Source organism: Alligator mississippiensis, chromosome 4 (genome assembly GCF_030867095.1).
Source record: "Alligator mississippiensis isolate rAllMis1 chromosome 4, rAllMis1, whole genome shotgun sequence".
NCBI classification, from domain to species: domain Eukaryota; kingdom Metazoa; phylum Chordata; order Crocodylia; family Alligatoridae; genus Alligator; species Alligator mississippiensis.
This window is the reverse complement of record NC_081827.1, coordinates 76,722,503-76,734,539: the sequence shown is the minus strand read 5'-3', so window position 1 is coordinate 76,734,539 and position 12,037 is coordinate 76,722,503. Positions and strand designations below refer to the sequence as shown.

General features: G+C 44.2%; 1 protein-coding gene across 9 annotated transcripts in view; it reads right to left on the bottom strand.

Moving 5' to 3' along the window:
- Positions 1-12,037, bottom strand: part of SYT1 (synaptotagmin 1) — a 672,911-nt gene that overhangs the window by 494,349 nt on the left and 166,525 nt on the right. The window contains exon 1 of one of the 9 annotated variants that reach the window (XM_059726118.1): positions 10,896-11,637. The exons of the other annotated variants lie outside the window; for them this stretch is intronic. The gene's annotated coding sequence lies outside the window, so the exon portion shown is untranslated. Of the gene's footprint in view, positions 1-10,895; positions 11,638-12,037 lie in introns of those variants that run through there. 9 annotated transcript variants of the gene reach the window in all.

Here is a 12,037-nt window from a genome sequence, read left to right as displayed (position 1 = left end):
AAAATAGTGGGAGGTTATACATGTATTTATGGGTAGGATAGTCATATGTCCCCGTTTGGCTGGGACAGTTCCAGATTCTGTAGGCCAGACCCAGCTAGATGGTCAAAAGACCTGGGCCAGAGTCTGGCGTGGTGGCATGGCATGCCAGGCAGGTAGGTGGGCAAGTACCGCTGCCAGTCTGTGGAAGCAAGGCAAGCTGACATATGGGCTCCCTATATAAGGTGCCATATCCAAGGTCCCTACATTCCTTGCTCCTGCACAACAGCGGCAGTGCCTGGCCAGGACCAGCCTACAGAATCTGGGACTGTCTCAGCTGAACTGGGATGTATGGTCACCCTATGTGTGAGCTTAAAAAAAAAAAAAAGAAATAATTTAATAAAGTATGAAAACATCCTTTATACACAGGGTTGTGGGTAAAGATAATGTACAGTTTATGATATTTGCTTCAGTTAGAGAGCAGTTAACTGTTAAACAATTAAGCCTGGGTCTCTCTGAACATTAGGGCTAGGGACAGAAGTTACATATAAACTGGTTTAAGTGGTCAGAAACTGGTTTAAACCTGTAATAGAACAGAAGCTCAGTGCACATAAACCAGTTTCAAAATGGCTGAAACTGGCTTAAGATAAACTTGTTTGAATGTAGTATCAAACTTAACTGATTTGGGTCAAACCAGTTTATGAAACATCTGTCCCAGACCCCTTCTTGGTTTAAGTTAAACCAGAGTCCCCCAGCATCCCAGATGCTTTGCAGCCCTGGGCTGGACTGTCTGCTCCAGAGAGCAGGGCTGGCTCTGCCCCTCTGCTCCCTAGCTGGAGCAGTGAGAGCTGGCCAACAAGGGGGTGGAGGGGACAAGCCCAGCTGGGAATGCAGCGCAGTCTACATTGGGGGGACTGCCCCACCCAGGCAAACCCTGGCTGGGGTCTGGGGCCAGGGAGGGGAAATAAACACCCCTTCCCTGCTCAAATTTACTGCTGGCTGTGACTGTGGACTACAAATCCTAGAGGCACCTATCTATTTGTATTACCCAAATGCCATGGACCAAAGGCCCACCCAACTAACTAGTGGCCCCTACAGTGTTGGGCCAATGAATAACACAACTAATTTCTTGCGACAACTAAAGCAAAAACAGGATAGGAGTGATGTGGGGGTCAAAGGTTCAAAATGTGAAAATAAGTGCTCCAAAGGGGGACACCAAGCAGAGCCCCGTCTACTGCACCCACTGGTCCTCAAAAGCATCCAAAGAGCCAGTGGATGCTGCCCACTGGTACTTTGCCTGGAAATGTGCACAGACAAGTGAGAGGAAAGTGGCCCCGCAGTCTCTGGGCACCTTCCTGGCCAGAGCCTCCTTCCTGGTTAAGTACAGGGCCCACTTGGCCAGGGCCAGGAGGAGGTTGACCAGGAGGTCCCAGGACTTGGTGAGGCCACAGATGGGGGGACCAAAACCAAAAAGGTGGGGGGTGAAATTCAACCAGAACCTCAGGAGGAGATTCTGGAGGTGGAGAGGCTGCAGCCTGGCACACTCAAGGGTCATGTGCACCAGGGTCTTCCTCTGCCCACAAAAGGGGAAGGAGACTAGGGTGTCAGTGAAGCTTGCCACATATACACCTGTGGCACTGGCTCCATGGAGGAGCTCCCAGAGGCACCTGGAAGCAGGAAGAGGAAGTGATGTGCAACCCTGCAGAGTTCTGTTGCTGTGATTTTGGACTACAAATTCCAGAGACTTCAGGGGCAGCCAGGAGAGGAAGTGAACACACAGCCTATGCTGGCTACATGCCATACAACTGTGCTCTAGCACCCTTTGGTTTCTGGCCTGACCCATTTCAGTCGTGGCTGCATTTCCTGAATCAAAGGTAAATGTCTGTTAACATCTGTTTTAGTTTAATCTGTGCAGTTTAGATTAATTTGCAAAGACTGAATGGTTTCAGCTTTGGGCTTTTTGGCTGTCTGTTCTTAGCCTAGAAGTAGAACAGGGGTGGGCAATTATTTTGGGCGGAGGGCCACTTACAGAGTTTTGGCAACCTGTCAAGGGCCACATTGGTAGCCCCACCCCTGGACAGGTCTCATGCTCCTTGGTCGCAATCTTGTGACCAGATGTCCCACCCCCTAACCCCTGACCTTTGCCACCAGAAGTCCCTCCCCTTGCCCCTGGAAGTACTCTTTCCAGTAAGGGGTTTTGCCATGTCAGAACCAGAAAAATACACAATTATATTCTAAAAATTGAACATCTACAACATTCATTAATTTGATTTTAAAAAATATTTTTATCTTGGTTTACATGTGTTTGTGTAGTGTGCATAGTGGTGACTGCACAATTGTTTAAAATGTAGTCTTACTCTTGTATATTGTTGGGGGGGAATAGGGGTGGTTATAGGTTTGTGGTGGGGCTGTGGATGTGTGGGTATGTACAGTTTGGGGAGGGTGTGGGTGTGTCTGTGGGGGGTGGGTGGGGTGGGGGGCATGCGTGGAGTGAGGGAGCATATGTGTGTGTGTGTGTGGGGGGGTATGTGTGGGTATAGGGTTTTTGGGGGGATGCATGTGGGGGGGAGGGTGGCTGGGGTATGTGAGTAGGTGTGGAGGTCTGCATGTATGGCTGTGCTGGGGGTGTGTGGGTGCATGTGTTTGGTTGGGTGTGCATGTGGGACTCACCCTATGAACACATACACACATTCTGCCCCTGCCTACGCACACGCACATACACACACACACACACACACCCCCTGGGGTACTGGCATAGGGCCTGTGATCCATGGTTCAGTGATGCAGCTGGGAGCCATGTGGTGCTGGAGCAATGCAGGGGCAGGAAGGCAGGGAAATGGCTGAAGGTGGTGCAGGGCTGGTATGCTCAATCTTGCTTCTGGCCCCCTCTAGGTCCTATTGCCCCTGAACTTCTGTCATCTTTGACAGGTAGCCAGGACCAAATAAATATTAATTTACTAATTTTTTAGGGGCCCCATGGGCTGGATAGAATGGCCTGGCAGGCCGGATCTGGCCCATGGGCCATATTTTGCCTGCCCCTGGAGTAGAGGGTCAAACCTCTCATTTACTAGGGCTATGGTCAGACATTCAGAAAGCCTGAGCCTGAATTGATTCAAGTTTTTCAGGTTAGTCTAACCTGGATAAGGTGAATCAGTTTATAACTTGACAGACATCCCAGAAATGCAGGTAACATACCTGTAGTGGCTCAGACCAGAAGCTGGGCAGGGGCGGTGCTAGGGCAGCCCTCCCTTCCCTTCTATAGTGATGAGCTGAGGGGGCATGGCCAGGCCCCTGCAAGATGCTCAGATTAGGGAGGGATCCCTGTCCCTCCTTGATAACAGAGCATGTATCATATCTGTTATCAGCATTTATCAATTTACCACCCCATCAGAAAACAATAGCCTCTTATTAGTTCAAGATCTTCTTAAATAACTTGTTCCAAAGAAGGAATGGAGGGACATTACCAGCTGACCAGTTGATAAACTGATCACGTGATTCACCATTATTCACAATGCACAGTTGAGCTATCATGGAAGCTCTGTATCACCCTACTTGTCCCAACCCAATCTGGGTGCAGGGGTTGAAGTACTCAAGAAAAAAAAAGCAGCCTCCTAGTTTTATTGGTAGACACAGAAAACAAAATTACAGGGAGGATTAAAATATAAAAGAACTATGATCTCCCCCAATCTCTTGTAAACTGCTCATAAACCTTAAAATGTAAACTGTCAGACAGACACTGCTGCAAAGTGAATAAAAAAAAAGGTTTCTTCCTGGTGGTGGCTATATGGGGAAAAAGGAGGTTTTCATTTTTAATAGGTTTAATCTTTTAAAGTATTTTATAGTTTAAAATCTATAATTAATTTGCAAGTGGCACTGATTATATCAAAATATCATAATGCTTTTAAATAAATCATTAAGCACAAGGCCTGTGGACCACCTGAGCCCTTAATGATGCATAGGTCTTTTGTTAACGCCATACATGAATAATTTCATCCTTCAAGTGAAATGATTCAACACGTTGGGATGCACTGACAAATACTGTAATTCACAGTTTGTTTGAACAGTGGGATTTCACATTCAAGAGAGAACCACACCTCTGACCAGCTCATGACTGCTTAGATAACCTTGTTTTGAAATATATATTGTGTAAACTGAATACCTGTACAAGTACAGCTTGCACTTTGGATTTACACAAGCCTTTCTGAAAATTTCAGTTCAGTTTATCAAAAAGAAAAATAAGACAATGCTCTGATTCTTAAACAGATCACGGCCTCTAGTGTATTGTCCCCATCTCATCTATAAGAGCTGCTTTGTCCAAACAAAGCAATACAAACATTCAGCACCTTCCATTGAGAACTATCCTCAGTGCAAGCACTCAGTCAAATGGTCCGAGTAGATAAAAGGCACCAGAACAACAGCAGAATAAAGAAAGCAGTACAGACAAAGCACATCACATTTTTCAAGCATCTGATGACCTGGCCTGTATTATGCACTTCCCTTTTAGCTTTAAAAAAACCTGAAAATACTATTTCTCTTACATCTCAAAGTCTATCTTTTCAGAGGACAAGACAATCCACTTCTCTACCCCCAGTTTCAGATTATTCAGGAAATCTTCATTGCTATAAATTCTCTTTGTACTGGACAATATACCTTGTTGTCACTATTAATAACAGCTCCTAAACCACTCATATTCTCTAAAGACTATCACAGATTATATTCCCACTTTACCTCTTTACTTGTTAATTTAGGCTGTGTGTAGATGAAACGAGACGCATGTGTGCAGAACACTTTAAAGTGGGCTAAATGCTTTTGCACCACTTTAATGGTGTTGGTGTTTGCACACCTTGGCAGCTTATTGCACATTAATTCCAGCCGCTGTAGGAAATTCAGCTGTGTAATGCACCTTAAATGACTTGGGGTGCAGCAAACTAAAACTCCTTTGAGAAGTTTTAGTTTGCTGCCCTACAGCTGCGGAGCGAAGCACTGGGCTCCATGCAGCTCCACAGCTCTGCAGGAAGCCGTGCAGGCAGCCTGGGAAAGCAGGCTCTGCCCCAGAAAAGCAGCAAGCTTGATCTTTTTGTTTCCTCCCCCTGGAGCCTGCCTGCCTGCCAGGGCTGCGTGGGGGCCTAGTGCTTCTGTCCATGGTTGTGGTGCCCCCTGGGACCACCCAAGCCGAGTGTCTGCGGGTGGGTGCTGCTTTGGGGGCTGGGGTGTCACTGCTGCGGAGGGAAGCACCCCCCTGCCCCCCTGCAGCCCAGGGACTGCCCCACTCGACAGCTGGTCCTCCCCGCCCCACCTGAGAGGTAGGTAAGTCAGCGGAATGTGTGCACGACACAGGGCCTTAATCAGCCCTAAATTGAAGAGGTGTTTTTCAAAACCACTGTTTCAATTTAGGGCCCCCATTTCGTCTACACATGCCCTTAAATGTCATCTTCTCTCAGGCTTAGTCATGCAACATTTTAATGATGGTGTAAGGAATACATCAGTTTTGTACACTCATGTGAATTACCCCATTGGTCAGAGCTGACAGATAACAAGCTATTCTAGTGTTGCTGTTTGCAGTTAGCACTATTTTTTAAGTCTTGCCACTAGATAGTAAAGAAGTAGGTAATAGCCTGCTTGCCTACAGCAAAGAGCTCCCCAGGGTATACTGTTGGCTCTATGCCATTGTGTTTCAGGGATGGGGACCACACAGGGATAGTCTTGGACACACAGCATTTACACTGGTGGTATTTTTTTCCATGATTTTTCAAATGCAATTTTTCACTATTCAAGGAGTTTGTACCAGTGCAGGGCTGTGTCTCTTGTGTCTTCTGCTTCTTCATGAAGGTGTACACATGTCATGTATCCTAGCCCTTCCCATAAAGAAGGAAAATGAATAAGAGCATTCAGACTGTCCCTCCCTGAAAAGGGGGGTTGTCAGATTTATCAAATCATTTTACAGCTTTTCTGATAACATACTTGTATTAGACCAACTATTTCTGTTTCAGCAAGAGAAAGTGCACTTGCTACACAAGCTGAGTCTGCCCTTTGTCTCACCCCAATACAGGGTTACTACAAGGCTAATAAAAGGGGAGAAGAACTGCAGACTTACTTCCACAAGCCTTTGGGCAAAGTTCCTACCTGTCTGAGCTTATGATTGGTACCATTATCAATGTTTCCTTCAGAAATGACAGAAAACCTGGCTGGCTAAGACATGCTATACATAAGAAATCATATTGTCACCATATTTTTTGTCATACATGCTCTTGAGGTCTGGCTGGATGCTTTAAGTTTCAAGAAAAGGCAAGGGTTATTGGACCAACTATGAAGTTGCGATAAAGTTAAATTAGCTTTCTAATGAAAGGCGTTTTTCATTACGGGGTTTCTAAAAAAAGAGGCCTGAGGAAGAATGTCTTGTATTCAAAAGCTTGTCCAACTTGATCTCAGCTACACAGTTGGTCCAATAATAGTATCACCCTAAGAAATCCTGGCCTCTCACATAATTTCTGGACCATCACAGCTACAATATCACACAACTACAACATCACTCTTACACAACTGTTAAGTTTCAATGGCATCTACCAAACACCTGAAAGGAAATAAGTCTGGTAATTTTAACACAATCATTTTACAATAAGGATTTAAAAAAGCATATTGCACTGTGATTTACTCTCACAGGTACCGGCCATCACTGTTCCAAAAACAGATGGTTAAATTCTTTGATTATAGTAGGAAAAGTAGTTGAAGATGTGGAGTCTATTTCCAGATTTGGCAGACTTCATGAGTGACCTAACACGTGCAGTTTTTTTATAGTATGACCAGAAAGGAAAAAAGACATGTGGTTCTAAGATTATTTTATTTGTATAATGGGGATACTACTACTTATTTGCTTCCAGTAAGTGTTTGTGAGGCTTATTACATTAATATTTATGAAATGTTATAAGATGTATAGCAAATCTAAAAGGAGCAAGATGACTTTAGGTTCAAAACATTGACATTGGAGTGCAGGAAATCAGCAGCAATCCAAGACACTCAAGCTAAAGTTTTCTAAAATGTCCACTGATTTTAGATATCTGTGTTTGGATGCAAATTCAGAGACACCCTGGACCAGTTTCTTGGAGGTGCTGAGCACTTGCAGCTCTTAATTACTACCATGAGGTAGAGAGATCATACCACTGAAGTCATTGCAGTATTTTAAAAGTATTCATCAGGTGCTCAGCAGCCTAGAAAAGCCTATATATACTTTATGCTATTAAATGCAGTGTGTTGTTTTGATTATAAAGATTGCTTTCTGATAAGGCATGCCAGAGTTAACGTGTTTCCAGATGAGCTAAGGTCAAATTTGATGAGTCAGGTCAGTAGTTTTACAGCACAAGTTGAAACTTTTCATTTAATTTGTTATAGATTTTTTTTAAAAGCCAGAAAAAACCCTTTATGTGATCATATACTTAATTATATTATAACGTTGATGCACCAGAGGGTTGAAATTAAAGTTTTATAGGACATTCTGGATTCACCTAACTTCTGAATATTTCAGTTTCAATCTTAATAGTAATTCTTGAATATAAGAGGCAGAGAACTAATGATTTCCTGACTCTTCACAAAAGGAAACAAGAAAAGGGAAAATAAATTCTGTCAGATGGCATTATTCAAACATTAACAATGCTCATTAATATCTTTGGAACTAGAACTAGTAGTGTATTTTCCAACAAAATAATGTTTACATTGAAAATATTCATGAGTCCAGACCAAAGCCATTCTAGAGCATTTCCATGTAGATGACCTTTCACAGAACACAAGGTAGGGTTCCCAGGGAATTCCTGGTGCAATGCTCCAGGGCCAGATCCCCTGGTTATAAGGCAGACCCACCAGGAAAATCACCCCTAGGTCAAAAATATGTTTGTTCAGAGTACTTTTGAGCAAACCCATCAAAGATGGGTTCTAAGATCCACAGCCCCCTACTAACTTTAGTGTCCCTAGCTCCAGGACAGACCTCCTATTCAAACTGCGCAAGTGCTTGGGGACCTAAGGGCTCCTATACACATGCAGGGAGCCTGCTTCAATGCATTGTAGTTATAGCATATTGGAGCAGACTTGATTAATTGAGTCTGCTGGACTGTGGTAATTACTGTACTCCAGCGTCTCGTGTATCAGCCTCTACCCCACCCCAGCCCCATGACTACTGAAAAATGATGGCAGGAGTGCTTTAACTAAAGCTTATTGAATGAACTTTAGTTAAAGCACTCCTGTTGCCATTTTCAGTGTGGATACACTGATACGCATGATGCTTTGGATGCTTCGATTACCATGGCTCTTGGAGCTCCCCCTCCACACTGCCTCCCAGAGTACATCTATAAATGGCCTATGGTACCAGGATTCTCATCTCCTCCAACATGTCTCCTTATTAGTTTTTTCTCTTCACTACTCCTAGTTCAACCCAGGATAATTCATCTAGTCAGTCCCAGTCTTCATTCCTCAGGCTTCTCAGCTCGGTCCCAAGCAAGTCTATGGACTCACCTTCTTGGCCCTTATTTCATTATACAACCTTTCAACTGTAGACCTGATTTACCTCCATCCCTGCCCACATTCCTCTTTCTCAGTAGCTCACAGTCACTAGCTCCCTCTGTGGGCTCTTTGCCTAACGTCAACTTTCAGCTCCTCCCAGATCCTTTTCACAGCCAAACCTAGTCCTCTGCCCATCCCTTGTCTTCCCATCAAGATGTTTTCCCTCCTTGTCCACTTCACTCCCATCTCACTAGTTACCAGTCGCAATTTCTCCCTCTCCTCATCCAATTTCAATATGCACAGCCTCATTTTCTCCTCAGCTCCCAGTCTCTATCTGGCAAACTACAGTTTCCAACTCATCCTAACTTCAGTTCCAGTTTTTCTCTCTCCCTCTTCCCTCACCAACAGACCTATCCTCACCCTCCAAGCTTTTCTTCTCAATCTATTCCCTTTCTCCTATCCCTTTCTCCTGTTCCAGTTCCATCTCTTGTCCTCTCTGCTTTTGAACAAGACAGTGCCTTTCTCCAACATACTTCGTACCAGCAAGGTGTATATTAGGGGGTCATTTAGAGCACAAGAGAGATGGACTCCCTACTCTTGACTCCAGTAACAGAACTGTCTTGGCCCTCTGCAGTCCAGAGCTGAACCTATAGGGGAAGGTCTACTTCTCCAGGACTTAGCATGCCCAGTGCAGAAGGTATCTTCAGAAATTGGAATGGTTAGAATCTAAAATTGATCTAATCTATTGGGTATCTAAGGCACCTGGCAGATATGCAATAAAAGGCATGACTGGATCTGATGCATGATCCCCACAGTTGCACTTCCTGCCATGTTATATATGTGGATCAGGATCATGCTCCCCCCCAACCACCCTGGCATGAGCAAGTAGCAAGCTCCCATGACTGAGAGCCCCAGCCAGCTGATGAGGCTCCCAGCTTCAGGGGTTTACCATGCACTCCCATGGCTCAGAGCCCTATCAACTGATTCAGGCTTCCAGATGATGGATCAGCTGACAGCACCCCCAGCTATGGGGTCACAGTGAAGCCCTTGACTCCATCTGTGCCTTGAAGCCTGGGAGCCCTGATCTGCCGCTGCTCCAATGTGCTGCTGCACCTGAGAGCAGCAGCTGATTGTGGCTCCCAACCTTGGGGGTCCTTGAGAACCCTTGACTTCAATGGCCCCCCAGCATGGGAGCTGCAATTAGCTGATCAGCACTCAGCCTCAGGGGCTCATGGGAGTTAGGGTTCCCATGCACTCTGGAGGCTGGAAGCTCCAATCAGCCTAGCCACATTTTCAATTAATGACACGATAGGAACCAGCCATAAAGTTATTACATTTTTTTGTGTAATAACTTTGTGGCATATTCCTTGTTTCATCACTCCATTAATTGCATTCATGTGAGGCTGTGTCACTATTTGAGATGTAATTGACTGATTAATCACATCTTAAGTGCAACATGTGCCAGGGGCCTAGATGTCACTTAAAAGTGTCTAAAGGCGAATTTATTTCACCTGTCTGAAGTCCTTGAAAAACCATTGGCACATCTACTTCTCTAACATACCTTCATCTTAAGTTAAAAAATGATTCAGAAGTGTACTCAACCACTTTGTATTAATTGTTTTTAAGGGACTTGGGTCAGGTGGAATGGGAAGTATGTGTAGATGCCTAAGTACCACTTAGATACCAGCCTGAAGTCTCTACTGAGATGCACTGACTTATATTTTTCAAAGGCTTATCATTTGATTAAGTTTGGGCATATGGTAAAAAGGCACATAATCAACACAGTGGCCACTTCTCTCCCTAATTTCAAGTCCCTGCTCCAAACTATAGGGGTTCAGGAGTCTCTCAAAGACAAGATCACCAGACTGTTTCCAATGTGGCTAAAAATGTCTTCATAAGCTATTTTAGAGACACAAGTTAGGTAAAAGTTTGGCTAAAGCTTTTCAAATGAAGTTGGCCAGAAAAGGATTCCAAATACAGGAAAGTTTAGCCAACGCTCATACTGTGACAAAGTTATCAGCAACTAAAAATAGTTTCCTATAATAAAGGCTGTCTGACCTTTGTGAAATGTAGTACTCTCCGGCCTGTCTATAATTAGCTGATAAATGAATAATATAAAATGACAAACCATATTTTAAGACTAAGCACAAAAGGACAGAGTTAAAAGTGAGTTTTCAACTATAATTCTGTATTTCTTGATTTGTGAAATATTGATCACTCAAGTTCTCATATCACATTATGTGTTACCAGGGAATTATTTATACACTCCTATAAAAGAACATGGAAAGTGTGCGGGCCGGGGCCGAGCCAGGCCCGTCTTTGCGCACGCGGGTTGTGGCCAGCAGCCCGGGCACGCGGGGCCGGAGAAGACCGGGGGCAAGCTAGAATTAGTCACGGAGGCGTAATGGTTGATTTAAAGATTATTTACTTACTCCCAAGATGGTCGCGGTGTAGGCTGGACAGTTTCCAGGTGCAGCTCCGCTTAAATCCTCGTTGGAGGACTACGACAAATTCGTTCTAGCCCCGGAGTTGTTAAAGCTCTGCGGGTTCGGTAATTTCTCTCCCACGGAGTTGTCGAAGCTCTGTGGGTTTGGTTCGGTTCTCTGGCCCCAGAGTTGTTAAAGCTCCGTGGGTTCGTATCTTCAATATGCAAGAAGGGATATGTCTAGGAATTTATCGGTGATGGGGAGAGGCTAGAGGCTGTTCAGGCCTCTGTTGCCTTCTTAAGAAATGCGTTGGGTCCGTAAGGATCCACAGCGCTTAGAGATCTTCACGCTCTCCCTCTCGAACTCCAATTGCTCTCTCTCCAACTCATTTTTCTCCAACTTGGGCGGAAACCACCCAAGCTCTTTATACGGCTAGCAAGCCAATCGCTAGCCGCCACGTGTACATGTATTAGAATCGGCCAATAATGTGGCACGAATCTTCATACAAATGGCGGGAACTCCTTGCACCGTGCATTTCCTAGATGCAAAAGAAATGCACCATGCAAAGAAAGCTTCAAATTGGCGGGAAATTCTCCGTTGCACCGGGGTTCTCTTCTGCAGCAGCAAACTCCAGCGTGCAAGGAAGCTGCAATTTAGCGGGAAAAATAATTTAGCAGTGCCGAAGCACACACAAACAAAAAATCACAACTTTGGGTTGTGACATAAAGTATTTAAGTATATTTGATTTCTCCATGCTTGGATACAGACCCACCTCTAGCACATTGTGATGTTTATTTTCTGGTGGTAAGCTTTCCCCTCACATTTTTGCTCAGTGATGTTCTGTAAAAAAAGGGAGGGGAAGGAATAGTTCTGAAACTTGAAAAAAATAAGTTCTGAAATCCAAATAAAAATAATTTAAACTAAAATGCTGGTGGTTCCTAACCCAAGGTCAGCTCTTACACAGGATTATGATCTCATGATATTTCATATGAATAGGCATAAGTCTTACTTTTGTGAGTCTTCCAATGATTTTATATAGGATTATTTAGAGCAGCAAGTACTGAATACAGTAAGTACCATTTGCACAGTTGGATTTTAGATAACAATAATAATCACTACATAGTAAAATAAATAATTAAAAAGGTAAC